Source organism: Paramisgurnus dabryanus, chromosome 9 (assembly GCF_030506205.2).
Source record: "Paramisgurnus dabryanus chromosome 9, PD_genome_1.1, whole genome shotgun sequence".
Taxonomy (NCBI): domain Eukaryota; kingdom Metazoa; phylum Chordata; class Actinopteri; order Cypriniformes; family Cobitidae; genus Paramisgurnus; species Paramisgurnus dabryanus.
Window position 1 is genome coordinate 6,365,184 of NC_133345.1, and position 21,813 is coordinate 6,386,996.

Sequence of the window (21,813 nt, forward strand, 5' to 3'; positions counted from 1 at the left end):
ATTAATTATTTTTTTTATGTCATTTTTTCCCATGAATGCGTCCTTTCTGTAACCATTTACCGATGTCATTGCGTTGCCACATTAGCCTTGAAGTGTCTCTCGAATCGAGTCAGCACTCGTTTACGGCCACACCACCCTGAGCACGCCCGCTCTCGTCTGATCTCGGAAGCCAAGCAGGGTCGGGCCTGGTTAGTACTTGGATGGGAGACCGCCTGGGAATACCTGGTGCTGTAAGAATTTAATTAATTAATTTTTTATGTCATTTTTCCCATGAATGCGTCCTTTCTGTAAGCGTTCTCCCATGGCATGCCGTTGCCACATTCGTTTTGAAGTGTCTCTCGAATCAAGTCCGCACTCGCTTACGGCCACACCACCCTGAGCACGCCCGCTCTCGTCTGATCTCGGAAGCCAAGCAGGGTCGTGCCTGGTTAGTACTTGGATGGGAGATTGCCTGGGAATACCAGGTGCTGTAAGCATTTAATTAATTAAATATTTATTTATGTCATTTTTTCCCATGAATGCGTTCTTTCTGTAAGCGTTCACTGATGTCATGGCGTTGCCACATAAGTCTTGAAGTGTCTGTCGATTCGAGTCGGCACTCGCTTACGGCCACACCACCCTGAGCACGCCCGCTCTCGTCTGATCTCGGAAGCCAAGCAGGGTCGGGCCTGGTTAGTACTTGGATGGGAGACCGCCTGGGAATACCAGGTGCTGTAAGCATTTAATTAATTAATAATTTTTTTTATGTCATTTTTTCCCATGAATGCGTCCTTTCTGTAACCATTTACCGATGTCATTGCGTTGCCACATTAGCCTTGAAGTGTCTCTCGAATCGAGTCAGCACTCGCTTACGGCCACACCACCCTGAGCACGCCCGCTCTCGTCTGATCTCGGAAGCCAAGCAGGGTCGGGCCTGGTTAGTACTTGGATGGGAGACCGCCTGGGAATACCAGGTGCTGTAAGCATTTAATTAATTAAATATTTATTTATGTCATATTTTCCCATGAATGCGTCCTTTCTGTAAGCGTTCTCCCATGGCATGGCGTTGCCACATTAGTTTTGAAGTGTCTCTCGAATCAAGTCTGCACTCGCTTACGGCCACACCACCCTGAGCACGCCCGCTCTCGTCTGATCTCGGAAGCCAAGCAGGGTCGGGCCTGGTTAGTACTTGGATGGGAGACCGCCTGGGAATACCAGGTGCTGTAAGCATTTAATTAATTAATAATTTTTTTTATGTCATTTTTTCCCATGAATGCGTCCTTTCTGTAACCATTTACCGATGTCATTGCGTTGCCACATTAGCCTTGAAGTGTCTCTCGAATCGAGTCAGCACTCGCTTACGGCCACACCACCCTGAGCACGCCCGCTCTTGTCTGATCTCGGAAGCCAAGCAGGGTCGGGCCTGGTTAGTACTTGGATGGGAGACCGCCTGGGAATACCAGGTGCTGTAAGCATTTAATTAATTAATTATTTTTTTATGTCATTTTTTCCCATGAATGCGATCTTTCTGTAAGCGTTCAATGATGTCATGGCGTTGCCACATAAGTCTTGAAGTGTCTATCGAAGCGAGTCAGCACTCGCTTACGGCCACACCACCCTGAGCACGCCCGCTCTCGTCTGATCTCGGAAGCCAAGCAGGGTCGGGCCTGGTTAGTACTTGGATGGGAGACCGCCTGGGAATACCAGGTGCTGTAAGCATTTAATTAATTAATTATTTTTTTTATGTCATTTTTTCCCATGAATGCGTCCTTTCTGTAACCATTTACCGATGTCATTGCGTTGCCACATTAGCCTTGAAGTGTCTCTCGAATCGAGTCAGCACTCGCTTACGGCCACACCACCCTGAGCACGCCCGTTCTCGTCTGATCTCGTAAGCCAAGCAGGGTCGGGCCTGTTTAGTACTTGGATGGGAGACCGCCTGGGAATACCAGGTGCTGTAAGCATTTAATTAATTAATTATTTTTTTATGTCATTTTTTCCCATGAATGCGATCTTTCTGTAAGCGTTCACCGATGTCATGGCGTTGCCACATAAGTCTTGAAGTGTCTATCGAAGCGAGTCAGCACTCGCTTACGGCCACACCACCCTGAGCACGCCCGCTCTCGTCTGATGTCGGAAGCCAAGCAGGGTCGGGCCTGGTTAGTACTTGGATGGGAGACCGCCTGGGAATACCAGGTGCTGTAAGCATTTAATTAATTAAATATTTATTTATGTCATATTTTCCCATGAATGCGTCCTTTCTGTAACCATTTACCGATGTCATTGCGTTGCCACATTAGCCTTGAAGTGTCTCTCGAATCGAGTCAGCACTCGCTTACGGCCACACCACCCTGAGCACGCCCGCTCTCGTCTGATCTCGGAAGCCAAGCAGGGTTGGGCCTGGTTAGTACTTGGATGGGAGACCGCCTGGGAATACCAGGTGCTGTAAGCATTTAATTAATTAATTATTTTTTTTATGTCATTTTTTCCCATGAATGCGTCCTTTCTGTAACCATTTACCGATGTCATTGCGTTGCCACATTAGCCTTGAAGTGTCTCTCGAATCGAGTCAGCACTCGTTTACGGCCACACCACCCTGAGCACGCCCGCTCTCGTCTGATCTCGGAAGCCAAGCAGGGTCGTGCCTGGTTAGTACTTGGATGGGAGACCGCCTGGGAATACCTGGTGCTGTAAGAATTAAATTAATTAATTATTTATGTCATTTTTCCCATGAATGCGTCCTTTCTGTAAGCGTTCTCCCATGGCATGGCGTTGCCACATTAGTTTTGAAGTGTCTCTCGAATCAAGTCAGCACTCGCTTACGGCCACGCCACCCTGAGCACGCCCGCTCTCGTCTGATCTCGTAAGCCAAGCAGGGTCGGGCCTGGTTAGTACTTGGATGGGAGACCGCCTGGGAATACCAGGTGCTCTAAGCATTTAATTAATTAATTATTTTTTATGTCATTTTTTCCCATGAATGCTTCCTTTCTGTAAGCGTTCTCCCATGGCATGGCGTTGCCACATTAGTTTTGAAGTGTCTCTCGAATCAAGTCTGCACTCGCTTACGGCCACACCACCCTGAGCACGCCCGCTCTCGTCTGATCTCGGAAGCCAAGCAGGTTCGGGCCTGGTTAGTACTTGGATGGGAGACCGCCTGGGAATACCAGGTGCTGTAAGCATTTAATTAATTAATAATTTTTTTTATGTCATTTTTTCCCATGAATGCGTCCTTTCTGTAACCATTTACCGATGTCATTGCGTTGCCACATTAGCCTTGAAGTGTCTCTCGAATCGAGTCAGCACTCGCTTACGGCCACACCACCCTGAGCACGCCCGCTCTCGTCTGATCTCGGAAGCCAAGCAGGGTCGGGCCTGGTTAGTACTTGGATGGGAGACCGCCTGGGAATACCAGGTGCTGTAAGCATTTAATTAATTAATTATTTTTTTATGTAATTTTTTCCCATGAATGCGACCTTTCTGTAAGCGTTCACTGATGTCATGGCGTTGCCACATAAGTCTTGAAGTGTCTATCGAAGCGAGTCAGCACTCGCTTACGGCCACACCACCCTGAGCACGCCCGCTCTCGTCTGATCTCGGAAGCCAAGCAGGGTCGGGCCTGGTTAGTACTTGGATGGGAGACCGCCTGGGAATACCAGGTGCTGTAAGCATTTAATTAATTAATTATTTTTTTTATGTCATTTTTTCCCATGAATGCGTCCTTTCTGTAACCATTTACCGATGTCATTGCGTTGCCACATTAGCCTTGAAGTGTCTCTCGAATCGAGTCAGCACTCGCTTACGGCCACACCACCCTGAGCACGCCCGTTCTCGTCTGATCTCGTAAGCCAAGCAGGGTCGGGCCTGGTTAGTACTTGGATGGGAGACCGCCTGGGAATACCAGGTGCTGTAAGCATTTAATTAATTAATTATTTTTTTATGTCATTTTTTCCCATGAATGCGATCTTTCTGTAAGTGTTCACCGATGTCATGGCGTTGCCACATAAGTCTTGAAGTGTCTATCGAAGCGAGTCAGCACTCGCTTACGGCCACACCACCCTGAGCACGCCCGCTCTCGTCTGATCTCGGAAGCCAAGCAGGGTCGGGCCTGGTTAGTACTTGGATGGGAGACCGCCTGGGAATACCAGGTGCTGTAAGCATTTAATTAATTAAATATTTATTTATGTCATATTTTCCCATGAATGCGTCCTTTCTGTAACCATTTACCGATGTCATTGCGTTGCCACATTAGCCTTGAAGTGTCTCTCGAATCGAGTCAGCACTCGCTTACGGCCACACCACCCTGAGCACGCCCGCTCTCGTCTGATCTCGGAAGCCAAGCAGGGTTGGGCCTGGTTAGTACTTGGATGGGAGACCGCCTGGGAATACCAGGTGCTGTAAGCATTTAATTAATTAATTATTTTTTTTATGTCATTTTTTCCCATGAATGCGTCCTTTCTGTAACCATTTACCGATGTCATTGCGTTGCCACATTAGCCTTGAAGTGTCTCTCGAATCGAGTCAGCACTCGTTTACGGCCACACCACCCTGAGCACGCCCGCTCTCGTCTGATCTCGGAAGCCAAGCAGGGTCGGGCCTGGTTAGTACTTGGATGGGAGACCGCCTGGGAATACCTGGTGCTGTAAGAATTTAATTAATTAATTTTTTATGTCATTTTTCCCATGAATGCGTCCTTTCTGTAAGCGTTCTCCCATGGCATGCCGTTGCCACATTAGTTTTGAAGTGTCTCTCGAATCAAGTCCGCACTCGCTTACGGCCACACCACCCTGAGCACGCCCGCTCTCGTCTGATCTCGGAAGCCAAGCAGGGTCGGGCCTGGTTAGTACTTGGATGGGAGATTGCCTGGGAATACCAGGTGCTGTAAGCATTTAATTAATTAAATATTTATTTATGTCATTTTTTCCCATGAATGCGTTCTTTCTGTAAGCGTTCACTGATGTCATGGCGTTGCCACATAAGTCTTGAAGTGTCTGTCGATTCGAGTCGGCACTCGCTTACGGCCACACCACCCTGAGCACGCCCGCTCTCGTCTGATCTCGGAAGCCAAGCAGGGTCGGGTCTGGTTAGTACTTGGATGGGAGACCGCCTGGGAATACCAGGTGCTGTAAGCATTTAATTAATTAAATATTTATTTATGTCATATTTTCCCATGAATGCGTCCTTTCTGTAAGCGTTCTCCCATGGCATGGCGTTGCCACATTAGTTTTGAAGTGTCTCTCGAATCAAGTCTGCACTCGCTTACGGCCACACCACCCTGAGCACGCCCGCTCTCGTCTGATCTCGGAAGCCAAGCAGGGTCGGGCCTGGTTAGTACTTGGATGGGAGACCGCCTGGGAATACCAGGTGCTGTAAGCATTTAATTGATTAATAATTTTTTTTATGTCATTTTTTCCCATGAATGCGTCCTTTCTGTAACCATTTACCGATGTCATTGCGTTGCCACATTAGCCTTGAAGTGTCTCTCGAATCGAGTCAGCACTCGCTTACGGCCACACCACCCTGAGCACGCCCGCTCTCGTCTGATCTCGGAAGCCAAGCAGGGTCGGGCCTGGTTAGTACTTGGATGGGAGACCGCCTGGGAATACCAGGTGCTGTAAGCATTTAATTAATTAATTATTTTTTTATGTCATTTTTTCCCATGAATGCGACCTTTCTGTAAGCGTTCACTGATGTCATGGCATTGCCACATAAGTCTTGAAGTGTCTATCGAAGCGAGTCAGCACTCGCTTACGGCCACACCACCCTGAGCACGCCCGCTCTCGTCTGATCTCGGAAGCCAAGCAGGGTCGGGCCTGGTTAGTACTTGGATGGGAGACCGCCTGGGAATACCAGGTGCTGTAAGCATTTAATTAATTAATTATTTTTTTATGTCATTTTTTCCCATGAATGCGACCTTTCTGTAAGCGTTCACTGATGTCATGGCGTTGCCACATAAGTCTTGAAGTGTCTATCGAAGCGAGTCAGCACTCGCTTACGGCCACACCACCCTGAGCACGCCCGCTCTCGTCTGATCTCGGAAGCCAAGCAGGGTCGGGCCTGGTTAGTACTTGGATGGGAGACCGCCTGGGAATACCAGGTGCTGTAAGCATTTAATTAATTAATTATTTTTTTATGTCATTTTTTCCCATGAATGCGTCCTTTCTGTAACCATTTACCGATGTCATTGCGTTGACACATTAGCCTTGAAGTGTCTCTCGAATCGAGTCAGCACTCGTTTACGGCCACACCACCCTGAGCACGCCCGCTCTCGTCTGATCTCGGAAGCCAAGCAGGGTCGGGCCTGGTTAGTACTTGGATGGGAGACCGCCTGGGAATACCTGGTGCTGTAAGAATTTAATTAATTAATTTTTTATGTCATTTTTCCCATGAATGCGTCCTTTCTGTAAGCGTTCTCCCATGGCATGCCGTTGCCACATTAGTTTTAAAGTGTCTCTCGAATCAAGTCCGCACTCGCTTACGGCCACACCACCCTGAGCACGCCCGCTCTCGTCTGATCTCGGAAGCCAAGCAGGGTCGGGCCTGGTTAGTACTTGGATGGGAGATTGCCTGGGAATACCAGGTGCTGTAAGCATTTAATTAATTAAATATTTATTTATGTCATTTTTTCCCATGAATGCGTTCTTTCTGTAAGCGTTCACTGATGTCATGGCGTTGCCACATAAGTCTTGAAGTGTCTGTCGATTCGAGTCGGCACTCGCTTACGGCCACACCACCCTGAGCACGCCCGCTCTCGTCTGATCTCGGAAGCCAAGCAGGGTCGGGCCTGGTTAGTACTTGGATGGGAGACCGCCTGGGAATACCAGGTGCTGTAAGCATTTAATTAATTAAATATTTATTTATGTCATATTTTCCCATGAATGCGTCCTTTCTGTAAGCGTTCTCCCATGGCATGGCGTTGCCACATTAGTTTTGAAGTGTCTCTCGAATCAAGTCTGCACTCGCATACGGCCACACCACCCTGAGCACGCCCGCTCTCGTCTGATCTCGGAAGCCAAGCAGGGTCGGGCCTGGTTAGTACTTGGATGGGAGACCGCCTGGGAATACCAGGTGCTGTAAGCATTTAATTAATTAATAATTTTTTTTATGTCATTTTTTCCCATGAATGCGTCCTTTCTGTAACCATTTACCGATGTCATTGCGTTGCCACATTAGCCTTGAAGTGTCTCTCGAATCGAGTCAGCACTCGCTTACGGCCACACCACCCTGAGCACGCCCGCTCTCGTCTGATCTCGGAAGCCAAGCAGGGTCGGGCCTGGTTAGTACTTGGATGGGAGACCGCCTGGGAATACCAGGTGCTGTAAGCATTTAATTAATTAATTATTTTTTTATGTCATTTTTTCCCATGAATGCGACCTTTCTGTAAGCGTTCACTGATGTCATGGCGTTGCCACATAAGTCTTGAAGTGTCTATCGAAGCGAGTCAGCACTCGTTTACGGCCACACCACCCTGAGCACGCCCGCTCTCGTCTGATCTCGGAAGCCAAGCAGGGTCGGGCCTGGTTAGTACTTGGATGGGAGACCGCCTGGGAATACCAGATGCTGTAAGCATTTAATTGATTAATTATTTTTTTTATGTCATTTTTTCCCATGAATGCGTCCTTTCTGTAACCATTTATCGATGTCATTGCGTTGCCACATTAGCCTTGAAGTGTCTCTCGAATCGAGTCAGCACTCGTTTACGGCCACACCACCCTGAGCACGCCCGCTCTCGTCTGATCTCGGAAGCCAAGCAGGGTCGGGCCTGGTTAGTACTTGGATGGGAGACCGCCTGGGAATACCTGGTGCTGTAAGAATTAAATTAATTAATTATTTATGTCATTTTTCCCATGAATGCGTCCTTTCTGTAAGCGTTCTCCCATGGCATGGCGTTGCCACATTAGTTTTGAAGTGTCTCTCGAATCAAGTCAGCACTCGCTTACGGCCACGCCACCCTGAGCACGCCCGCTCTCGTCTGATCTCGTAAGCCAAGCAGGGTCGGGCCTGGTTAGTACTTGGATGGGAGACCGCCTGGGTATACCAGGTGCTCTAAGCATTTAATTAATTAATTATTTTTTTATGTCATTTTTTCCCATGAATGCGATCTTTCTGTAAGCGTTCACTGATGTCATGGCGTTGCCACATAAGTCTTGAAGTGTCTATCGAAGCGAGTCAGCACTCGCTTACGGCCACACCACCCTGAGCACGCCCGCTCTCGTCTGATCTCGGAAGCCAAGCAGGGTCGGGCCTGGTTAGTACTTGGATGGGAGACCGCCTGGGAATACCAGGTGCTGTAAGCATTTAATTAATTAATTAATTTTTTTATGTCATTTTTTCCCATGAATGCGTCCTTTCTGTAACCATTTACCGATGTCATTGCGTTGCCACATTAGCCTTGAAGTGTCTCTCGAATCGAGTCAGCACTCGTTTACGGCCACACCACCCTGAGCACGCCCGCTCTCGTCTGATCTCGGAAGCCAAGCAGGGTCGGGCCTGGTTAGTACTTGGATGGGAGACCGCCTGGGAATACCTGGTGCTGTAAGAATTTAATTAATTAATTTTTTATGTCATTTTTCCCATGAATGCGTCCTTTCTGTAAGCGTTCTCCCATGGCATGGCGTTGCCACATTAGTTTTGAAGTGTCTCTCGAATCAAGTCCGCACTCGCTTACGGCCACACCACCCTGAGCACGCCCGCTCTCGTCTGATCTCGGAAGCCAAGCAGGGTCGGGCCTGGTTAGTACTTGGATGGGAGACCGCCTGGGAATACCAGGTGCTGTAAGCATTTAATTAATTAATAATTTTTTTTATGTCATTTTTTCCCATGAATGCGTCCTTTCTGTAACCATTTACCGATGTCATTGCGTTGCCACATTAGCCTTGAAGTGTCTCTCGAATCGAGTCAGCACTCGCTTACGGCCACACCACCCTGAGCACGCCCGCTCTTGTCTGATCTCGGAAGCCAAGCAGGGTCGGGCCTGGTTAGTACTTGGATGGGAGACCGCCTGGGAATACCAGGTGCTGTAAGCATTTAATTAATTAATTATTTTTTTATGTCATTTTTTCCCATGAATGCGACCTTTCTGTAAGCGTTCAATGATGTCATGGCGTTGCCACATAAGTCTTGAAGTGTCTATCGAAGCGAGTCAGCACTCGCTTACGACCACACCACCCTGAGCACGCCCGCTCTCGTCTGATCTCGGAAGCCAAGCAGGGTCGGGCCTGGTTAGTACTTGGATGGGAGACCGCCTGGGAATACCAGGTGCTGTAAGCATTTAATTAATTAATTATTTTTTTAATGTCATTTTTTCCCATGAATGCGTCCTTTCTGTAACCATTTACCGATGTCATTGCGTTGCCACATTAGCCTTGAAGTGTCTCTCGAATCGAGTCAGCACTCGCTTACGGCCACACCACCCTGAGCACGCCCGTTCTCGTCTGATCTCGTAAGCCAAGCAGGGTCGGGCCTGGTTAGTACTTGGATGGGAGACCGCCTGGGAATACCAGGTGCTGTAAGCATTTAATTAATTAATTATTTTTTTATGTCATTTTTTCCCATGAATGCGATCTTTCTGTAAGCGTTCACCGATGTCATGGCGTTGCCACATAAGTCTTGAAGTGTCTATCGAAGCGAGTCAGCACTCGCTTACGGCCACACCACCCTGAGCACGCCCGCTCTCGTCTGATGTCGGAAGCCAAGCAGGGTCGGGCCTGGTTAGTACTTGGATGGGAGACCGCCTGGGAATACCAGGTGCTGTAAGCATTTAATTAATTAAATATTTATTTATGTCATATTTTCCCATGAATGCGTCCTTTCTGTAACCATTTACCGATGTCATTGCGTTGCCACATTAGCCTTGAAGTGTCTCTCGAATCGAGTCAGCACTCGCTTACGGCCACACCACCCTGAGCACGCCCGCTCTCGTCTGATCTCGGAAGCCAAGCAGGGTCGGGCCTGGTTAGTACTTGGATGGGAGACCGCCTGGGAATACCAGGTGCTGTAAGCATTTAATTAATTAATTATTTTTTTTATGTCATTTTTTCCCATGAATGCGTCCTTTCTGTAACCATTTACCGATGTCATTGCGTTGCCACATTAGCCTTGAAGTGTCTCTCGAATCGAGTCAGCACTCGTTTACGGCCACACCACCCTGAGCACGCCCGCTCTCGTCTGATCTCGGAAGCCAAGCAGGGTCGGGCCTGGTTAGTACTTGGATGGGAGACCGCCTGGGAATACCTGGTGCTGTAAGAATTAAATTAATTAATTATTTATGTCATTTTTCCCATGAATGCGTCCTTTCTGTAAGCGTTCTCCCATGGCATGGCGTTGCCACATTAGTTTTGAAGTGTCTCTCGAATCAAGTCAGCACTCGCTTACGGCCACGCCACCCTGAGCACGCCCGCTCTCGTCTGATCTCGTAAGCCAAGCAGGGTCGGGCCTGGTTAGTACTTGGATGGGAGACCGCCTGGGAATACCAGGTGCTCTAAGCATTTAATTAATTAATTATTTTTTTATGTCATTTTTTCCCATGAATGCGTCCTTTCTGTAAGCGTTCTCCCATGGCATGGCGTTGCCACATTAGTTTTGAAGTGTCTCTCGAATCAAGTCTGCACTCGCTTACGGCCACACCACCCTGAGCACGCCCGCTCTCGTCTGATCTCGGAAGCCAAGCAGGTTCGGGCCTGGTTAGTACTTGGATGGGAGACCGCCTGGGAATACCAGGTGCTGTAAGCATTTAATTAATTAATAATTTTTTTTATGTCATTTTTTCCCATGAATGCGTCCTTTCTGTAACCATTTACCGATGTCATTGCGTTGCCACATTAGCCTTGAAGTGTCTCTCGAATCGAGTCAGCACTCGCTTACGGCCACACCACCCTGAGCACGCCCGCTCTCGTCTGATCTCGGAAGCCAAGCAGGGTCGGGCCTGGTTAGTACTTGGATGGGAGACCGCCTGGGAATACCAGGTGCTGTAAGCATTTAATTAATTAATTATTTTTTTTATGTCATTTTTTCCCATGAATGCGTCCTTTCTGTAACCATTTACCGATGTCATTGCGTTGCCACATTAGCCTTGAAGTGTCTCTCGAATCGAGTCAGCACTCGCTTACGGCCACACCACCCTGAGCACGCCCGTTCTCGTCTGATCTCGTAAGCCAAGCAGGGTCGGGCCTGGTTAGTACTTGGATGGGAGACCGCCTGGGAATACCAGGTGCTGTAAGCATTTAATTAATTAATTATTTTTTTATGTCATTTTTTCCCATGAATGCGATCTTTCTGTAAGTGTTCACCGATGTCATGGCGTTGCCACATAAGTCTTGAAGTGTCTATCGAAGCGAGTCAGCACTCGCTTACGGCCACACCACCCTGAGCACGCCCGCTCTCGTCTGATCTCGGAAGCCAAGCAGGGTCGGGCCTGGTTAGTACTTGGATAGGAGACCGCCTGGGAATACCAGGTGCTGTAAGCATTTAATTAATTAATTATTTTTTTATGTCATTTTTTCCCATGAATGCGTCCTTTCTGTAACCATTTACCGATGTCATTGCGTTGCCACATTAGCCTTGAAGTGTCTCTCGAATCGAGTCAGCACTCGCTTACGGCCACACCACCCTGAGCACGCCCGTTCTCGTCTGATCTCGTAAGCCAAGCAGGGTCGGGCCTGGTTAGTACTTGGATGGGAGACCGCCTGGGAATACCAGGTGCTGTAAGCATTTAATTAATTAATTATTTTTTTATGTCATTTTTTCCCATGAATGCGATCTTTCTGTAAGTGTTCACCGATGTCATGGCGTTGCCACATAAGTCTTGAAGTGTCTATCGAAGCGAGTCAGCACTCGCTTACGGCCACACCACCCTGAGCACGCCCGCTCTCGTCTGATCTCGGAAGCCAAGCAGGGTCGGGACTGGTTAGTACTTGGATGGGAGACCGCCTGGGAATGCCAGGTGCTGTAAGCATTTAATTAATTAAATTTTTTTTTTATGTCATTTTTTCCCATGAATGCGTCCTTTCTGTAACCATTTACCGATGTCATTGCGTTGCCACATTAGCCTTGAAGTGTCTCTCGAATCGAGTCAGCACTCGTTTACGGCCACACCACCCTGAGCACGCCCGCTCTCGTCTGATCTCGAAAGCCAAGCAGGGTCGGGCCTGGTTAATACTTGGATGGGAGACCGCCTGGGAATACCTGGTGCTGTAAGAATTAAATTAATTAATTATTTATGTCATTTTTCCCATGAATGCGTCCTTTCTGTAAGCGTTCTCCCATGGCATGGCGTTGCCACATTAGTTTTGAAGTGTCTCTCGAATCAAGTCAGCACTCGCTTACGGCCACGCCACCCTGAGCACGCCCGCTCTCGTCTGATCTCGTAAGCCAAGCAGGGTCGGGCCTGGTTAGTACTTGGATGGGAGACCGCCTGGGAATACCAGGTGCTGTAAGCATTTAATTAATTAAATATTTTTTTATGTCATTTTTTCCCATGAATGCGATCTTTCTGTAAGTGTTCACCGATGTCATGGCGTTGCCACATAAGTCTTGAAGTGTCTATCGAAGCGAGTCAGCACTCGCTTACGGCCACACCACCCTGAGCACGCCCGCTCTCGTCTGATCTCGGAAGCCAAGCAGGGTCGGGCCTGGTTAGTACTTGGATGGGAGACCGCCTGGGAATACCAGGTGCTGTAAGCATTTAATTAATTAATTATTTTTTTATGTCATTTTTTCCCATGAATGCGTCCTTTCTGTAACCATTTACCTATGTCATTGCGTTGCCACATTAGCCTTGAAGTGTCTCTCGAATCGAGTCAGCACTCGCTTACGGCCACACCACCCTGAGCACGCCCGTTCTCGTCTGATCTCGTAAGCCAAGCAGGGTCGGGCCTGGTTAGTACTTGGATGGGAGACCGCCTGGGAATACCAGGTGCTGTAAGCATTTAATTAATTAATTATTTTTTTATGTCATTTTTTCCCATGAATGCGATCTTTCTGTAAGTGTTCACCGATGTCATGGCGTTGCCACATAAGTCTTGAAGTGTCTATCGAAGCGAGTCAGCACTCGCTTACGGCCACACCACCCTGAGCACGCCCGCTCTCGTCTGATCTCGGAAGCCAAGCAGGGTCGGGCCTGGTTAGTACTTGGATGGGAGACCGCCTGGGAATACCAGGTGCTGTAAGCATTTAATTAATTAATTATTTTTTTTATGTCATTTTTTCCCATGAATGCGTCCTTTCTGTAACCATTTACCGATGTCATTGCGTTGCCACATTAGCCTTGAAGTGTCTCTCGAATCGAGTCAGCACTCGCTTACGGCCACACCACCCTGAGCACGCCCGTTCTCGTCTGATCTCGTAAGCCAAGCAGGGTCGGGCCTGGTTAGTACTTGGATGGGAGACCGCCTGGGAATACCAGGTGCTGTAAGCATTTAATTAATTAATTATTTTTTTATGTCATTTTTTCCCATGAATGCGATCTTTCTGTAAGTGTTCACCGATGTCATGGCGTTGCCACATAAGTCTTGAAGTGTCTATCGAAGCGAGTCAGCACTCGCTTACGGCCACACCACCCTGAGCACGCCCGTTCTCGTCTGATCTCGGAAGCCAAGCAGGGTCGGGCCTGGTTAGTACTTGGATGGGAGACCGCCTGGGAATACCAGGTGCTGTAAGCATTTAATTAATTAATTATTTTTTTATGTCATTTTTTCCCATGAATGCGTCCTTTCTGTAACCATTTACCGATGTCATTGCGTTGCCACATTAGCCTTGAAGTGTCTCTCGAATCGAGTCAGCACTCGCTTACGGCCACACCACCCTGAGCACGCCCGTTCTCGTCTGATCTCGTAAGCCAAGCAGGGTCGGGCCTGGTTAGTACTTGGATGGGAGACCGCCTGGGAATACCAGGTGCTGTAAGCATTTAATTAATTAATTATTTTTTTATGTCATTTTTTCCCATGAATGCGATCTTTCTGTAAGTGTTCACCGATGTCATGGCGTTGCCACATAAGTCTTGAAGTGTCTATCGAAGCGAGTCAGCACTCGCTTACGGCCACACCACCCTGAGCACGCCCGCTCTCGTCTGATCTCGGAAGCCAAGCAGGGTCGGGACTGGTTAGTACTTGGATGGGAGACCGCCTGGGAATGCCAGGTGCTGTAAGCATTTAATTAATTAATTTTTTTTTTTATGTCATTTTTTCCCATGAATGCGTCCTTTCTGTAACCATTTACCGATGTCATTGCGTTGCCACATTAGCCTTGAAGTGTCTCTCGAATCGAGTCAGCACTCGTTTACGGCCACACCACCCTGAGCACGCCCGCTCTCGTCTGATCTCGAAAGCCAAGCAGGGTCGGGCCTGGTTAATACTTGGATGGGAGACCGCCTGGGAATACCTGGTGCTGTAAGAATTAAATTAATTAATTATTTATGTCATTTTTCCCATGAATGCGTCCTTTCTGTAAGCGTTCTCCCATGGCATGGCGTTGCCACATTAGTTTTGAAGTGTCTCTCGAATCAAGTCAGCACTCGCTTACGGCCACGCCACCCTGAGCACGCCCGCTCTCGTCTGATCTCGTAAGCCAAGCAGGGTCGGGCCTGGTTAGTACTTGGATGGGAGACCGCCTGGGAATACCAGGTGCTGTAAGCATTTAATTAATTAAATATTTTTTTATGTCATTTTTTCCCATGAATGCGATCTTTCTGTAAGTGTTCACCGATGTCATGGCGTTGCCACATAAGTCTTGAAGTGTCTATCGAAGCGAGTCAGCACTCGCTTACGGCCACACCACCCTGAGCACGCCCGCTCTCGTCTGATCTCGGAAGCCAAGCAGGGTCGGGCCTGGTTAGTACTTGGATGGGAGACCGCCTGGGAATACCAGGTGCTGTAAGCATTTAATTAATTAATTATTTTTTTATGTCATTTTTTCCCATGAATGCGTCCTTTCTGTAACCATTTACCGATGTCATTGCGTTGCCACATTAGCCTTGAAGTGTCTCTCGAATCGAGTCAGCACTCGCTTACGGCCACACCACCCTGAGCACGCCCGTTCTCGTCTGATCTCGTAAGCCAAGCAGGGTCGGGCCTGGTTAGTACTTGGATGGGAGACCGCCTGGGAATACCAGGTGCTGTAAGCATTTAATTAATTAATTATTTTTTTATGTCATTTTTTCCCATGAATGCGATCTTTCTGTAAGTGTTCACCGATGTCATGGCGTTGCCACATAAGTCTTGAAGTGTCTATCGAAGCGAGTCAGCACTCGCTTACGGCCACACCACCCTGAGCACGCCCGCTCTCGTCTGATCTCGGAAGCCAAGCAGGGTCGGGCCTGGTTAGTACTTGGATGGGAGACCGCCTGGGAATACCAGGTGCTGTAAGCATTTAATTAATTAATTATTTTTTTTATGTCATTTTTTCCCATGAATGCGTCCTTTCTGTAACCATTTACCGATGTCATTGCGTTGCCACATTAGCCTTGAAGTGTCTCTCGAATCGAGTCAGCACTCGTTTACGGCCACACCACCCTGAGCACGCCCGCTCTCGTCTGATCTCGAAAGCCAAGCAGGGTCGGGCCTGGTTAATACTTGGATGGGAGACCGCCTGGGAATACCTGGTGCTGTAAGAATTAAATTAATTAATTATTTATGTCATTTTTCCCATGAATGCGTCCTTTCTGTAAGCGTTCTCCCATGGCATGGCGTTGCCACATTAGTTTTGAAGTGTCTCTCGAATCAAGTCAGCACTCGCTTACGGCCACGCCACCCTGAGCACGCCCGCTCTCGTCTGATCTCGTAAGCCAAGCAGGGTCGGGCCTGGTTAGTACTTGGATGGGAGACCGCCTGGGAATACCAGGTGCTGTAAGCATTTAATTAATTAAATATTTATTTATGTCATATTTTCCCATGAATGCGTCCTTTCTGTAACCATTTACCGATGTCATTGCGTTGCCACATTAGCCTTGAAGTGTCTCTCGAATCGAGTCAGCACTCGCTTACGGCCACACCACCCTGAGCACGCCCGCTCTCGTCTGATCTCGGAAGCCAAGCAGGGTCGGGCCTGGTTAGTACTTGGATGGGAGACCGCCTGGGAATACCAGGTGCTGTAAGCATTTAATTAATTAAATATTTATTTATGTCATATTTTCCCATGAATGCGTCCTTTCTGTAACCATTTACCGATGTCATTGCGTTGCCACATTAGCCTTGAAGTGTCTCTCGAATCGAGTCAGCACTCGCTTACGGCCACACCACCCTGAGCACGCCCGCTCTCGTCTGATCTCGGAAGCCAAGCAGGGTCGGGCCTGGTTAGTACTTGGATGGGAGACCGCCTGGGAATACCAGGTGCTGTAAGCATTTAATTAATTAATTATTTTTTTTATGTCATTTTTTCCCATGAATGCGTCCTTTCTGTAACCATTTACCGATGTCATTGCGTTGCCACATTAGCCTTGAAGTGTCTCTCGAATCGAGTCAGCACTCGCTTACGGCCACACCACCCTGAGCACGCCCGCTCTCGTCTGATCTCGGAAGCCAAGCAGGGTCGGGCCTGGTTAGTACTTGGATGGGAGACCGCCTGGGAATACCTGGTGCTGTAAGAATTAAATTAATTAATTATTTATGTCATTTTTCCCATGAATGCGTCCTTTCTGTAAGCGTTCTCCCATGGCATGGCGTTGCCACATTAGTTTTGAAGTGTCTCTCGAATCAAGTCAGCACTCGCTTACGGCCACGCCACCCTGAGCACGCCCGCTCTCGTCTGATCTCGTAAGCCAAGCAGGGTCGGGCCTGGTTAGTACTTGGATGGGAGACCGCCTGGGAATACCAGGTGCTCTAAGCATTTAATTAATTAATTATTTTTTTATGTCATTTTTTCCCATGAATGCGTCCTTTCTGTAAGCGTTCTCCCATGGCATGGCGTTGCCACATTAGTTTTGAAGTGTCTCTCGAATCAAGTCTGCACTCGCTTACGGCCACACCACCCTGAGCACGCCCGCTCTCGTCTGATCTCGGAAGCCAAGCAGGGTCGGGCCTGGTTAATACTTGGATGGGAGACCGCCTGGGAATACCAGGTGCTGTAAGCATTTAATTAATTAATTATTTTTTTATGTCATTTTTTCCCATGAATGCGATCTTTCTGTAAGTGTTCACCGTTGTCATGGCGTTGCCACATAAGTCTTGAAGTGTCTATCGAAGCGAGTCAGCACTCGCTTACGGCCACACCACCCTGAGCACGCCCGCTCTCGTCTGATCTCGGAAGCCAAGCAGGGTCGGGCCTGGTTAGTACTTGGATGGGAGACCGCCTGGGAATACCAGGTGCTCTAAGCATTTAATTAATTAATTATTTTTTTATGTCATTTTTTCCCATGAATGCGTCCTTTCTGTAAGCGTTCTCCCATGGCATGGCGTTGCCACATTAGTTTTGAAGTGTCTCTCGAATCAAGTCTGCACTCGCTTACGGCCACACCACACTGAGCACGCCCGCTCTCGTCTGATCTCGGAAGCCAAGCAGGTTCGGGCCTGGTTAGTACTTGGATGGGAGACCGCCTGGGAATACCAGGTGCTGTAAGCATTTAATTAATTAATAATTTTTTTTATGTCATTTTTTCCCATGAATGCGTCCTTTCTGTAACCATTTACCGATGTCATTGCGTTGCCACATTAGCCTTGAAGTGTCTCTCGAATCGAGTCAGCACTCGCTTACGGCCACACCACCCTGAGCACGCCCGCTCTCGTCTGATCTCGGAAGCCAAGCAGGGTCGGGCCTGGTTAGTACTTGGATGGGAGACCGCCTGGGAATACCAGGTGCTGTAAGCATTTAATTAATTAATTATTTTTTTATGTCATTTTTTCCCATGAATGCGACCTTTCTGTAAGCGTTCACTGATGTCATGGCGTTGCCACATAAGTCTTGAAGTGTCTATCGAAGCGAGTCAGCACTCGCTTACGGCCACACCACCCTGAGCACGCCCGCTCTCGTCTGATCTCGGAAGCCAAGCAGGGTCGGGCCTGGTTAGTACTTGGATGGGAGACCGCCTGGGAATACCAGGTGCTGTAAGCATTTAATTAATTAATTATTTTTTTTATGTCATATTTTCCCATGAATGCGTCCTTTCTGTAACCATTTACCGATGTCATTGCGTTGCCACATTAGCCTTGAAGTGTCTCTCGAATCGAGTCAGCACTCGCTTACGGCCACACCACCCTGAGCACGCCCGCTCTCGTCTGATCTCGGAAGCCAAGCAGGGTCGGGCCTGGTTAGTACTTGGATGGGAGACCGCCTGGGAATACCAGGTGCTGTAAGCATTTAATTAATTAATTATTTTTTTTATGTCATTTTTTCCCATGAATGCGTCCTTTCTGTAACCATTTACCGATGTCATTGCGTTGCCACATTAGCCTTGAAGTGTCTCTCGAATCGAGTCAGCACTCGTTTACGGCCACACCACCCTGAGCATGCCCGCTCTCGTCTGATCTCGGAAGCCAAGCAGGGTCGGGCCTGGTTAGTACTTGGATGGGAGACCGCCTGGGAATACCTGGTGCTGTAAGAATTAAATTAATTAGTTATTTATGTCATTTTTCCCATGAATGCGTCCTTTCTGTAAGCGTTCTGCCATGGCATGGCGTTGCCACATTAGTTTTGAAGTGTCTCTCGAATCAAGTCAGCACTCGCTTGCGGCCACGCCACCCTGAGCACGCCCGCTCTCGTCTGATCTCGTAAGCCAAGCAGGGTCGGGCCTGGTTAGTACTTGGATGGGAGACCGCCTGGGAATACCAGGTGCTCTAAGCATTTAATTAATTAATTATTTTTTTATGTCATTTTTTCCCATGAATGCGTCCTTTCTGTAAGCGTTCTCCCATGGCATGGCGTTGCCACATTAGTTTTGAAGTGTCTCTCGAATCAAGTCTGCACTCGCTTACGGCCACACCACCCTGAGCACGCCCGCTCTCGTCTGATCTCGGAAGCCAAGCAGGGTCGGGCCTGGTTAGTACTTGGATGGGAGACCGCCTGGGAATACCAGGTGCTGTAAGCATTTAATTAATTAATTATTTTTTTATGTCATTTTTTCCCATGAATGCGATCTTTCTGTAAGTGTTCACCGATGTCATGGCGTTGCCACATAAGTCTTGAAGTGTCTATCGAAGCGAGTCAGCACTCGCTTACGGCCACACCACCCTGAGCCCGCCCGCTCTCGTCTGATCTCTGAAGCCAAGCAGGGTCGGGCCTGGTTAGTACTTGGATGGGAGACCGCCTGGGAATACCAGGTGCTGTAAGCATTTAATTAATTAATTATTTTTTTATGTCATTTTTTCCCATGAATGCGATCTTTCTGTAAGTGTTCACCGATGTCATGGCGTTGCCACATAAGTCTTGAAGTGTCTATCGAAGCGAGTCAGCACTCGCTTACGGCCACACCACCCTGAGCACGCCCGTTCTCGTCTGATCTCGTAAGCCAAGCAGGGTCGGGCCTGGTTAGTACTTGGATGGGAGACCGCCTGGGAATACCAGGTGCTGTAAGCATTTAATTAATTAATTATTTTTTTATGTCATTTTTTCACATGAATGCGATCTTTCTGTAAGTGTTCACCGATGTCATGGCGTTGCCACATAAGTCTTGAAGTGTCTATCGAAGCGAGTCAGCACTCGCTTACGGCCACACCACCCTGAGCACGCCCGCTCTCGTCTGATCTCGGAAGCCAAGCAGGGTCGGGCCTGGTTAGTACTTGGATGGGAGACCGCCTGGGAATACCAGGTGCTGTAAGCATTTAATTAATTAAATATTTATTTATGTCATATTTTCCCATGAATGCGTCCTTTCTGTAACCATTTACCGATGTCATTGCGTTGCCACATTAGCCTTGAAGTGTCTGTCGAATCGAGTCAGCACTCGCTTACGGCCACACCACCCTGAGCACGCCCGCTCTCGTCTGATCTCGGAAGCCAAGCAGGGTCGGGCCTGGTTAGTACTTGGATGGGAGACCGCCTGGGAATACCAGGTGCTGTAAGCATTTAATTAATTAATTATTTTTTTTATGTCATTTTTTCCCATGAATGCGTCCTTTCTGTAACCATTTACCGATGTCATTGCGTTGCCACATTAGCCTTGAAGTGTCTCTCGAATCGAGTCAGCACTCGTTGACGGCCACACCACCCTGAGCACGCCCGCTCTCGTCTGATCTCGGAAGCCAAGCAGGGTCGGGCCTGGTTAGTACTTGGATGGGAGACCGCCTGGGAATACCTGGTGCTGTAAGAATTAAATTAATTAATTATTTATGTCATTTTTCCCATGAATGCGTCCTTTCTGTAAGCATTCTCCCATGGCATGGCGTTGCCACATTAGTTTTGAAGTGTCTCTCGAATCAAGTCAGCACTCGCTTACGGCCACGCCACCCTGAGCACGCCCGCTCTCGTCTGATCTCGTAAGCCAAGCAGGGTCGGGCCTGGTTAGTACTTGGATGGGAGGCCGCCTGGGAATACCAGGTGCTCTAAGCATTTAATTAATTAATTATTTTTTTATGTAATTTTTTCCCATGAATGCGATCTTTCTGTAAGCGTTCACTGATGTCATGGCGTTGCCACATAAGTCTTGAAGTGTCTATCGAAGCGAGTCAGCACTCGCTTACGGCCACACCACCCTGAGCACGCCCGCTCTCGTCTGATCTCGGAAGCCAAGCAGGGTCGGGCCTGGTTAGTACTTGGATGGGAGACCGCCTGGGAATACCAGGTGCTGTAAGCATTTAATTAATTAATTATTTTTTTTATGTCATTTTTTCCCATGAATGCGTCCTTTCTGTAACCATTTACCGATGTCATTGCGTTGCCACATTAGCCTTGAAGTGTCTCTCGAATCGAGTCAGCACTCGTTTACGGCCACACCACCCTGAGCACGCCCGCTCTCGTCTGATCTCGGAAGCCAAGCAGGGTCGGGCCTGGTTAGTACTTGGATGGGAGACCGCCTGGGAATACCTGGTGCTGTAAGAATTTAATTAATTAATTTTTTATGTCATTTTTCCCATGAATGCGTCCTTTCTGTAAGCGTTCTCCCATGGCATGCCGTTGCCACATTAGTTTTGAAGTGTCTCTCGAATCAAGTCCGCACTCGCTTACGGCCACACCACCCTGAGCACGCCCGCTCTCGTCTGATCTCGGAAGCCAAGCAGGGTCGGGCCTGGTTAGTACTTGGATGGGAGATTGCCTGGGAATACCAGGTGCTGTAAGCATTTAATTAATTAAATATTTATTTATGTCATTTTTTCCCATGAATGCGTTCTTTCTGTAAGCGTTCACTGATGTCATGGCGTTGCCACATAAGTCTTGAAGTGTCTGTCGATTCGAGTCGGCACTCGCTTACGGCCACACCACCCTGAGCACGCCCGCTCTCGTCTGATCTCGGAAGCCAAGCAGGGTCGGGCCTGGTTAGTACTTGGATGGGAGACCGCCTGGGAATACCAGGTGCTGTAAGCATTTAATTAATTAAATATTTATTTATGTCATATTTTCCCATGAATGCGTCCTTTCTGTAAGCGTTCTCCCATGGCATGGCGTTGCCACATTAGTTTTGAAGTGTCTCTCGAATCAAGTCTGCACTCGCTTACGGCCACACCACCCTGAGCACGCCCGCTCTCGTCTGATCTCGGAAGCCAAGCAGGGTCGGGCCTGGTTAGTACTTGGATGGGAGACCGCCTGGGAATACCAGGTGATGTAAGCATTTAATTAATTAATAATTTTTTTTATGTCATTTTTTCCCATGAATGCGTCCTTTCTGTAACCATTTACCGATGTCATTGCGTTGCCACATTAGCCTTGAAGTGTCTCTCGAATCGAGTCAGCACTCGCTTACGGCCACACCACCCTGAG

General features: G+C 48.2%; 64 non-coding genes and 26 pseudogenes across 64 annotated transcripts in view; all 90 read left to right on the forward strand.

Annotated features, from left to right (window-relative positions):
* The first annotated feature begins 118 nt into the window (after positions 1-118).
* On the forward strand, positions 119-237 carry LOC135724921 (5S ribosomal RNA). Its single transcript, XR_010524577.1, has one exon. It is a non-coding gene; the product is annotated as a 5S ribosomal RNA (ribosomal RNA).
* A 120-nt stretch (positions 238-357) lies between these two features.
* On the forward strand, positions 358-476 carry LOC135726262 (5S ribosomal RNA; annotated as a pseudogene).
* Positions 477-601: 125 nt separating this feature from the next.
* LOC135722884 (5S ribosomal RNA) lies at positions 602-720 on the forward strand. Its single transcript, XR_010522608.1, has one exon. It is a non-coding gene; the product is annotated as a 5S ribosomal RNA (ribosomal RNA).
* Positions 721-846: 126 nt separating this feature from the next.
* Positions 847-965, forward strand: LOC135722885 (5S ribosomal RNA). Its single transcript, XR_010522609.1, has one exon. It is a non-coding gene; the product is annotated as a 5S ribosomal RNA (ribosomal RNA).
* A 125-nt stretch (positions 966-1,090) lies between these two features.
* LOC135722886 (5S ribosomal RNA) lies at positions 1,091-1,209 on the forward strand. Its single transcript, XR_010522610.1, has one exon. It is a non-coding gene; the product is annotated as a 5S ribosomal RNA (ribosomal RNA).
* A 126-nt stretch (positions 1,210-1,335) lies between these two features.
* LOC135724261 (5S ribosomal RNA) lies at positions 1,336-1,454 on the forward strand. The gene has a single exon (XR_010523930.1). It is a non-coding gene; the product is annotated as a 5S ribosomal RNA (ribosomal RNA).
* A 125-nt stretch (positions 1,455-1,579) lies between these two features.
* LOC135722887 (5S ribosomal RNA) lies at positions 1,580-1,698 on the forward strand. Its single transcript, XR_010522611.1, has one exon. It is a non-coding gene; the product is annotated as a 5S ribosomal RNA (ribosomal RNA).
* Positions 1,699-1,824: 126 nt separating this feature from the next.
* On the forward strand, positions 1,825-1,943 carry LOC135725578 (5S ribosomal RNA; annotated as a pseudogene).
* Positions 1,944-2,068: 125 nt separating this feature from the next.
* LOC135725136 (5S ribosomal RNA) lies at positions 2,069-2,187 on the forward strand. The gene has a single exon (XR_010524784.1). It is a non-coding gene; the product is annotated as a 5S ribosomal RNA (ribosomal RNA).
* Positions 2,188-2,312: 125 nt separating this feature from the next.
* Positions 2,313-2,431, forward strand: LOC135723704 (5S ribosomal RNA). The gene has a single exon (XR_010523394.1). It is a non-coding gene; the product is annotated as a 5S ribosomal RNA (ribosomal RNA).
* A 126-nt stretch (positions 2,432-2,557) lies between these two features.
* LOC135726141 (5S ribosomal RNA) lies at positions 2,558-2,676 on the forward strand (annotated as a pseudogene).
* Positions 2,677-2,796: 120 nt separating this feature from the next.
* Positions 2,797-2,915, forward strand: LOC135726648 (5S ribosomal RNA; annotated as a pseudogene).
* Positions 2,916-3,039: 124 nt separating this feature from the next.
* LOC135724406 (5S ribosomal RNA) lies at positions 3,040-3,158 on the forward strand. The gene has a single exon (XR_010524073.1). It is a non-coding gene; the product is annotated as a 5S ribosomal RNA (ribosomal RNA).
* Positions 3,159-3,284: 126 nt separating this feature from the next.
* LOC135722888 (5S ribosomal RNA) lies at positions 3,285-3,403 on the forward strand. The gene has a single exon (XR_010522612.1). It is a non-coding gene; the product is annotated as a 5S ribosomal RNA (ribosomal RNA).
* Positions 3,404-3,528: 125 nt separating this feature from the next.
* On the forward strand, positions 3,529-3,647 carry LOC135722890 (5S ribosomal RNA). The gene has a single exon (XR_010522614.1). It is a non-coding gene; the product is annotated as a 5S ribosomal RNA (ribosomal RNA).
* A 126-nt stretch (positions 3,648-3,773) lies between these two features.
* On the forward strand, positions 3,774-3,892 carry LOC135724157 (5S ribosomal RNA). Its single transcript, XR_010523830.1, has one exon. It is a non-coding gene; the product is annotated as a 5S ribosomal RNA (ribosomal RNA).
* A 125-nt stretch (positions 3,893-4,017) lies between these two features.
* LOC135722891 (5S ribosomal RNA) lies at positions 4,018-4,136 on the forward strand. Its single transcript, XR_010522615.1, has one exon. It is a non-coding gene; the product is annotated as a 5S ribosomal RNA (ribosomal RNA).
* Positions 4,137-4,261: 125 nt separating this feature from the next.
* LOC135723820 (5S ribosomal RNA) lies at positions 4,262-4,380 on the forward strand. The gene has a single exon (XR_010523505.1). It is a non-coding gene; the product is annotated as a 5S ribosomal RNA (ribosomal RNA).
* Positions 4,381-4,506: 126 nt separating this feature from the next.
* Positions 4,507-4,625, forward strand: LOC135724923 (5S ribosomal RNA). Its single transcript, XR_010524578.1, has one exon. It is a non-coding gene; the product is annotated as a 5S ribosomal RNA (ribosomal RNA).
* Positions 4,626-4,745: 120 nt separating this feature from the next.
* Positions 4,746-4,864, forward strand: LOC135725437 (5S ribosomal RNA; annotated as a pseudogene).
* A 125-nt stretch (positions 4,865-4,989) lies between these two features.
* On the forward strand, positions 4,990-5,108 carry LOC135723833 (5S ribosomal RNA). Its single transcript, XR_010523518.1, has one exon. It is a non-coding gene; the product is annotated as a 5S ribosomal RNA (ribosomal RNA).
* A 125-nt stretch (positions 5,109-5,233) lies between these two features.
* LOC135722892 (5S ribosomal RNA) lies at positions 5,234-5,352 on the forward strand. The gene has a single exon (XR_010522616.1). It is a non-coding gene; the product is annotated as a 5S ribosomal RNA (ribosomal RNA).
* Positions 5,353-5,478: 126 nt separating this feature from the next.
* Positions 5,479-5,597, forward strand: LOC135722893 (5S ribosomal RNA). The gene has a single exon (XR_010522617.1). It is a non-coding gene; the product is annotated as a 5S ribosomal RNA (ribosomal RNA).
* Positions 5,598-5,722: 125 nt separating this feature from the next.
* On the forward strand, positions 5,723-5,841 carry LOC135722894 (5S ribosomal RNA). The gene has a single exon (XR_010522618.1). It is a non-coding gene; the product is annotated as a 5S ribosomal RNA (ribosomal RNA).
* Positions 5,842-5,966: 125 nt separating this feature from the next.
* On the forward strand, positions 5,967-6,085 carry LOC135722896 (5S ribosomal RNA). Its single transcript, XR_010522620.1, has one exon. It is a non-coding gene; the product is annotated as a 5S ribosomal RNA (ribosomal RNA).
* A 125-nt stretch (positions 6,086-6,210) lies between these two features.
* On the forward strand, positions 6,211-6,329 carry LOC135724924 (5S ribosomal RNA). Its single transcript, XR_010524579.1, has one exon. It is a non-coding gene; the product is annotated as a 5S ribosomal RNA (ribosomal RNA).
* Positions 6,330-6,449: 120 nt separating this feature from the next.
* Positions 6,450-6,568, forward strand: LOC135725438 (5S ribosomal RNA; annotated as a pseudogene).
* Positions 6,569-6,693: 125 nt separating this feature from the next.
* On the forward strand, positions 6,694-6,812 carry LOC135722897 (5S ribosomal RNA). The gene has a single exon (XR_010522621.1). It is a non-coding gene; the product is annotated as a 5S ribosomal RNA (ribosomal RNA).
* Positions 6,813-6,937: 125 nt separating this feature from the next.
* LOC135723824 (5S ribosomal RNA) lies at positions 6,938-7,056 on the forward strand. The gene has a single exon (XR_010523509.1). It is a non-coding gene; the product is annotated as a 5S ribosomal RNA (ribosomal RNA).
* A 126-nt stretch (positions 7,057-7,182) lies between these two features.
* LOC135722898 (5S ribosomal RNA) lies at positions 7,183-7,301 on the forward strand. Its single transcript, XR_010522622.1, has one exon. It is a non-coding gene; the product is annotated as a 5S ribosomal RNA (ribosomal RNA).
* Positions 7,302-7,426: 125 nt separating this feature from the next.
* On the forward strand, positions 7,427-7,545 carry LOC135725593 (5S ribosomal RNA; annotated as a pseudogene).
* A 126-nt stretch (positions 7,546-7,671) lies between these two features.
* Positions 7,672-7,790, forward strand: LOC135724925 (5S ribosomal RNA). The gene has a single exon (XR_010524580.1). It is a non-coding gene; the product is annotated as a 5S ribosomal RNA (ribosomal RNA).
* A 120-nt stretch (positions 7,791-7,910) lies between these two features.
* Positions 7,911-8,029, forward strand: LOC135726880 (5S ribosomal RNA; annotated as a pseudogene).
* A 125-nt stretch (positions 8,030-8,154) lies between these two features.
* On the forward strand, positions 8,155-8,273 carry LOC135722900 (5S ribosomal RNA). Its single transcript, XR_010522623.1, has one exon. It is a non-coding gene; the product is annotated as a 5S ribosomal RNA (ribosomal RNA).
* Positions 8,274-8,399: 126 nt separating this feature from the next.
* LOC135724926 (5S ribosomal RNA) lies at positions 8,400-8,518 on the forward strand. Its single transcript, XR_010524581.1, has one exon. It is a non-coding gene; the product is annotated as a 5S ribosomal RNA (ribosomal RNA).
* A 120-nt stretch (positions 8,519-8,638) lies between these two features.
* On the forward strand, positions 8,639-8,757 carry LOC135722901 (5S ribosomal RNA). The gene has a single exon (XR_010522624.1). It is a non-coding gene; the product is annotated as a 5S ribosomal RNA (ribosomal RNA).
* A 126-nt stretch (positions 8,758-8,883) lies between these two features.
* On the forward strand, positions 8,884-9,002 carry LOC135724263 (5S ribosomal RNA). The gene has a single exon (XR_010523932.1). It is a non-coding gene; the product is annotated as a 5S ribosomal RNA (ribosomal RNA).
* Positions 9,003-9,127: 125 nt separating this feature from the next.
* On the forward strand, positions 9,128-9,246 carry LOC135723855 (5S ribosomal RNA). The gene has a single exon (XR_010523539.1). It is a non-coding gene; the product is annotated as a 5S ribosomal RNA (ribosomal RNA).
* Positions 9,247-9,372: 126 nt separating this feature from the next.
* Positions 9,373-9,491, forward strand: LOC135724158 (5S ribosomal RNA). Its single transcript, XR_010523831.1, has one exon. It is a non-coding gene; the product is annotated as a 5S ribosomal RNA (ribosomal RNA).
* Positions 9,492-9,616: 125 nt separating this feature from the next.
* On the forward strand, positions 9,617-9,735 carry LOC135725139 (5S ribosomal RNA). Its single transcript, XR_010524786.1, has one exon. It is a non-coding gene; the product is annotated as a 5S ribosomal RNA (ribosomal RNA).
* A 125-nt stretch (positions 9,736-9,860) lies between these two features.
* LOC135722902 (5S ribosomal RNA) lies at positions 9,861-9,979 on the forward strand. The gene has a single exon (XR_010522625.1). It is a non-coding gene; the product is annotated as a 5S ribosomal RNA (ribosomal RNA).
* Positions 9,980-10,105: 126 nt separating this feature from the next.
* Positions 10,106-10,224, forward strand: LOC135724928 (5S ribosomal RNA). Its single transcript, XR_010524583.1, has one exon. It is a non-coding gene; the product is annotated as a 5S ribosomal RNA (ribosomal RNA).
* A 120-nt stretch (positions 10,225-10,344) lies between these two features.
* Positions 10,345-10,463, forward strand: LOC135726649 (5S ribosomal RNA; annotated as a pseudogene).
* A 125-nt stretch (positions 10,464-10,588) lies between these two features.
* On the forward strand, positions 10,589-10,707 carry LOC135724407 (5S ribosomal RNA). The gene has a single exon (XR_010524074.1). It is a non-coding gene; the product is annotated as a 5S ribosomal RNA (ribosomal RNA).
* A 126-nt stretch (positions 10,708-10,833) lies between these two features.
* Positions 10,834-10,952, forward strand: LOC135722903 (5S ribosomal RNA). The gene has a single exon (XR_010522626.1). It is a non-coding gene; the product is annotated as a 5S ribosomal RNA (ribosomal RNA).
* A 126-nt stretch (positions 10,953-11,078) lies between these two features.
* LOC135724159 (5S ribosomal RNA) lies at positions 11,079-11,197 on the forward strand. Its single transcript, XR_010523832.1, has one exon. It is a non-coding gene; the product is annotated as a 5S ribosomal RNA (ribosomal RNA).
* Positions 11,198-11,322: 125 nt separating this feature from the next.
* On the forward strand, positions 11,323-11,441 carry LOC135724280 (5S ribosomal RNA). The gene has a single exon (XR_010523948.1). It is a non-coding gene; the product is annotated as a 5S ribosomal RNA (ribosomal RNA).
* A 125-nt stretch (positions 11,442-11,566) lies between these two features.
* On the forward strand, positions 11,567-11,685 carry LOC135724160 (5S ribosomal RNA). Its single transcript, XR_010523833.1, has one exon. It is a non-coding gene; the product is annotated as a 5S ribosomal RNA (ribosomal RNA).
* A 125-nt stretch (positions 11,686-11,810) lies between these two features.
* LOC135725803 (5S ribosomal RNA) lies at positions 11,811-11,929 on the forward strand (annotated as a pseudogene).
* A 126-nt stretch (positions 11,930-12,055) lies between these two features.
* Positions 12,056-12,174, forward strand: LOC135726326 (5S ribosomal RNA; annotated as a pseudogene).
* Positions 12,175-12,294: 120 nt separating this feature from the next.
* LOC135725703 (5S ribosomal RNA) lies at positions 12,295-12,413 on the forward strand (annotated as a pseudogene).
* A 125-nt stretch (positions 12,414-12,538) lies between these two features.
* On the forward strand, positions 12,539-12,657 carry LOC135722904 (5S ribosomal RNA). Its single transcript, XR_010522627.1, has one exon. It is a non-coding gene; the product is annotated as a 5S ribosomal RNA (ribosomal RNA).
* Positions 12,658-12,782: 125 nt separating this feature from the next.
* LOC135724161 (5S ribosomal RNA) lies at positions 12,783-12,901 on the forward strand. The gene has a single exon (XR_010523834.1). It is a non-coding gene; the product is annotated as a 5S ribosomal RNA (ribosomal RNA).
* Positions 12,902-13,026: 125 nt separating this feature from the next.
* On the forward strand, positions 13,027-13,145 carry LOC135722905 (5S ribosomal RNA). Its single transcript, XR_010522628.1, has one exon. It is a non-coding gene; the product is annotated as a 5S ribosomal RNA (ribosomal RNA).
* Positions 13,146-13,271: 126 nt separating this feature from the next.
* LOC135724162 (5S ribosomal RNA) lies at positions 13,272-13,390 on the forward strand. The gene has a single exon (XR_010523835.1). It is a non-coding gene; the product is annotated as a 5S ribosomal RNA (ribosomal RNA).
* A 125-nt stretch (positions 13,391-13,515) lies between these two features.
* Positions 13,516-13,634, forward strand: LOC135725577 (5S ribosomal RNA). Its single transcript, XR_010524890.1, has one exon. It is a non-coding gene; the product is annotated as a 5S ribosomal RNA (ribosomal RNA).
* A 125-nt stretch (positions 13,635-13,759) lies between these two features.
* Positions 13,760-13,878, forward strand: LOC135724163 (5S ribosomal RNA). The gene has a single exon (XR_010523836.1). It is a non-coding gene; the product is annotated as a 5S ribosomal RNA (ribosomal RNA).
* A 125-nt stretch (positions 13,879-14,003) lies between these two features.
* On the forward strand, positions 14,004-14,122 carry LOC135725804 (5S ribosomal RNA; annotated as a pseudogene).
* A 126-nt stretch (positions 14,123-14,248) lies between these two features.
* On the forward strand, positions 14,249-14,367 carry LOC135726327 (5S ribosomal RNA; annotated as a pseudogene).
* Positions 14,368-14,487: 120 nt separating this feature from the next.
* LOC135725704 (5S ribosomal RNA) lies at positions 14,488-14,606 on the forward strand (annotated as a pseudogene).
* Positions 14,607-14,731: 125 nt separating this feature from the next.
* Positions 14,732-14,850, forward strand: LOC135722906 (5S ribosomal RNA). Its single transcript, XR_010522629.1, has one exon. It is a non-coding gene; the product is annotated as a 5S ribosomal RNA (ribosomal RNA).
* Positions 14,851-14,975: 125 nt separating this feature from the next.
* LOC135724164 (5S ribosomal RNA) lies at positions 14,976-15,094 on the forward strand. Its single transcript, XR_010523837.1, has one exon. It is a non-coding gene; the product is annotated as a 5S ribosomal RNA (ribosomal RNA).
* A 125-nt stretch (positions 15,095-15,219) lies between these two features.
* Positions 15,220-15,338, forward strand: LOC135722908 (5S ribosomal RNA). The gene has a single exon (XR_010522631.1). It is a non-coding gene; the product is annotated as a 5S ribosomal RNA (ribosomal RNA).
* A 126-nt stretch (positions 15,339-15,464) lies between these two features.
* Positions 15,465-15,583, forward strand: LOC135726329 (5S ribosomal RNA; annotated as a pseudogene).
* A 120-nt stretch (positions 15,584-15,703) lies between these two features.
* On the forward strand, positions 15,704-15,822 carry LOC135725705 (5S ribosomal RNA; annotated as a pseudogene).
* A 125-nt stretch (positions 15,823-15,947) lies between these two features.
* LOC135722909 (5S ribosomal RNA) lies at positions 15,948-16,066 on the forward strand. Its single transcript, XR_010522632.1, has one exon. It is a non-coding gene; the product is annotated as a 5S ribosomal RNA (ribosomal RNA).
* A 125-nt stretch (positions 16,067-16,191) lies between these two features.
* On the forward strand, positions 16,192-16,310 carry LOC135722910 (5S ribosomal RNA). The gene has a single exon (XR_010522633.1). It is a non-coding gene; the product is annotated as a 5S ribosomal RNA (ribosomal RNA).
* A 126-nt stretch (positions 16,311-16,436) lies between these two features.
* LOC135723933 (5S ribosomal RNA) lies at positions 16,437-16,555 on the forward strand. The gene has a single exon (XR_010523612.1). It is a non-coding gene; the product is annotated as a 5S ribosomal RNA (ribosomal RNA).
* Positions 16,556-16,675: 120 nt separating this feature from the next.
* Positions 16,676-16,794, forward strand: LOC135726650 (5S ribosomal RNA; annotated as a pseudogene).
* Positions 16,795-16,919: 125 nt separating this feature from the next.
* LOC135724212 (5S ribosomal RNA) lies at positions 16,920-17,038 on the forward strand. Its single transcript, XR_010523883.1, has one exon. It is a non-coding gene; the product is annotated as a 5S ribosomal RNA (ribosomal RNA).
* Positions 17,039-17,163: 125 nt separating this feature from the next.
* Positions 17,164-17,282, forward strand: LOC135725227 (5S ribosomal RNA; annotated as a pseudogene).
* A 125-nt stretch (positions 17,283-17,407) lies between these two features.
* On the forward strand, positions 17,408-17,526 carry LOC135725885 (5S ribosomal RNA; annotated as a pseudogene).
* Positions 17,527-17,652: 126 nt separating this feature from the next.
* LOC135722911 (5S ribosomal RNA) lies at positions 17,653-17,771 on the forward strand. Its single transcript, XR_010522634.1, has one exon. It is a non-coding gene; the product is annotated as a 5S ribosomal RNA (ribosomal RNA).
* Positions 17,772-17,896: 125 nt separating this feature from the next.
* LOC135722912 (5S ribosomal RNA) lies at positions 17,897-18,015 on the forward strand. Its single transcript, XR_010522635.1, has one exon. It is a non-coding gene; the product is annotated as a 5S ribosomal RNA (ribosomal RNA).
* A 126-nt stretch (positions 18,016-18,141) lies between these two features.
* On the forward strand, positions 18,142-18,260 carry LOC135722913 (5S ribosomal RNA). Its single transcript, XR_010522636.1, has one exon. It is a non-coding gene; the product is annotated as a 5S ribosomal RNA (ribosomal RNA).
* A 126-nt stretch (positions 18,261-18,386) lies between these two features.
* On the forward strand, positions 18,387-18,505 carry LOC135725738 (5S ribosomal RNA; annotated as a pseudogene).
* Positions 18,506-18,625: 120 nt separating this feature from the next.
* Positions 18,626-18,744, forward strand: LOC135726814 (5S ribosomal RNA; annotated as a pseudogene).
* Positions 18,745-18,869: 125 nt separating this feature from the next.
* LOC135722914 (5S ribosomal RNA) lies at positions 18,870-18,988 on the forward strand. The gene has a single exon (XR_010522637.1). It is a non-coding gene; the product is annotated as a 5S ribosomal RNA (ribosomal RNA).
* Positions 18,989-19,113: 125 nt separating this feature from the next.
* LOC135725636 (5S ribosomal RNA) lies at positions 19,114-19,232 on the forward strand (annotated as a pseudogene).
* A 125-nt stretch (positions 19,233-19,357) lies between these two features.
* On the forward strand, positions 19,358-19,476 carry LOC135724166 (5S ribosomal RNA). The gene has a single exon (XR_010523838.1). It is a non-coding gene; the product is annotated as a 5S ribosomal RNA (ribosomal RNA).
* A 125-nt stretch (positions 19,477-19,601) lies between these two features.
* LOC135722916 (5S ribosomal RNA) lies at positions 19,602-19,720 on the forward strand. Its single transcript, XR_010522638.1, has one exon. It is a non-coding gene; the product is annotated as a 5S ribosomal RNA (ribosomal RNA).
* A 125-nt stretch (positions 19,721-19,845) lies between these two features.
* Positions 19,846-19,964, forward strand: LOC135722917 (5S ribosomal RNA). Its single transcript, XR_010522639.1, has one exon. It is a non-coding gene; the product is annotated as a 5S ribosomal RNA (ribosomal RNA).
* Positions 19,965-20,090: 126 nt separating this feature from the next.
* LOC135725878 (5S ribosomal RNA) lies at positions 20,091-20,209 on the forward strand (annotated as a pseudogene).
* A 120-nt stretch (positions 20,210-20,329) lies between these two features.
* Positions 20,330-20,448, forward strand: LOC135726826 (5S ribosomal RNA; annotated as a pseudogene).
* Positions 20,449-20,573: 125 nt separating this feature from the next.
* On the forward strand, positions 20,574-20,692 carry LOC135722918 (5S ribosomal RNA). The gene has a single exon (XR_010522640.1). It is a non-coding gene; the product is annotated as a 5S ribosomal RNA (ribosomal RNA).
* A 126-nt stretch (positions 20,693-20,818) lies between these two features.
* Positions 20,819-20,937, forward strand: LOC135724929 (5S ribosomal RNA). Its single transcript, XR_010524584.1, has one exon. It is a non-coding gene; the product is annotated as a 5S ribosomal RNA (ribosomal RNA).
* A 120-nt stretch (positions 20,938-21,057) lies between these two features.
* LOC135725439 (5S ribosomal RNA) lies at positions 21,058-21,176 on the forward strand (annotated as a pseudogene).
* Positions 21,177-21,301: 125 nt separating this feature from the next.
* Positions 21,302-21,420, forward strand: LOC135722920 (5S ribosomal RNA). The gene has a single exon (XR_010522642.1). It is a non-coding gene; the product is annotated as a 5S ribosomal RNA (ribosomal RNA).
* A 125-nt stretch (positions 21,421-21,545) lies between these two features.
* On the forward strand, positions 21,546-21,664 carry LOC135724349 (5S ribosomal RNA). Its single transcript, XR_010524017.1, has one exon. It is a non-coding gene; the product is annotated as a 5S ribosomal RNA (ribosomal RNA).
* Positions 21,665-21,790: 126 nt separating this feature from the next.
* The window catches only part of LOC135724264 (5S ribosomal RNA), a 119-nt gene continuing 96 nt past the window's right edge, over positions 21,791-21,813 (forward strand). The window contains exon 1 of the ribosomal RNA XR_010523933.1: positions 21,791-21,813. This exon is cut by the window's right edge and continues 96 nt beyond it. This is a non-coding gene — a ribosomal RNA (5S ribosomal RNA).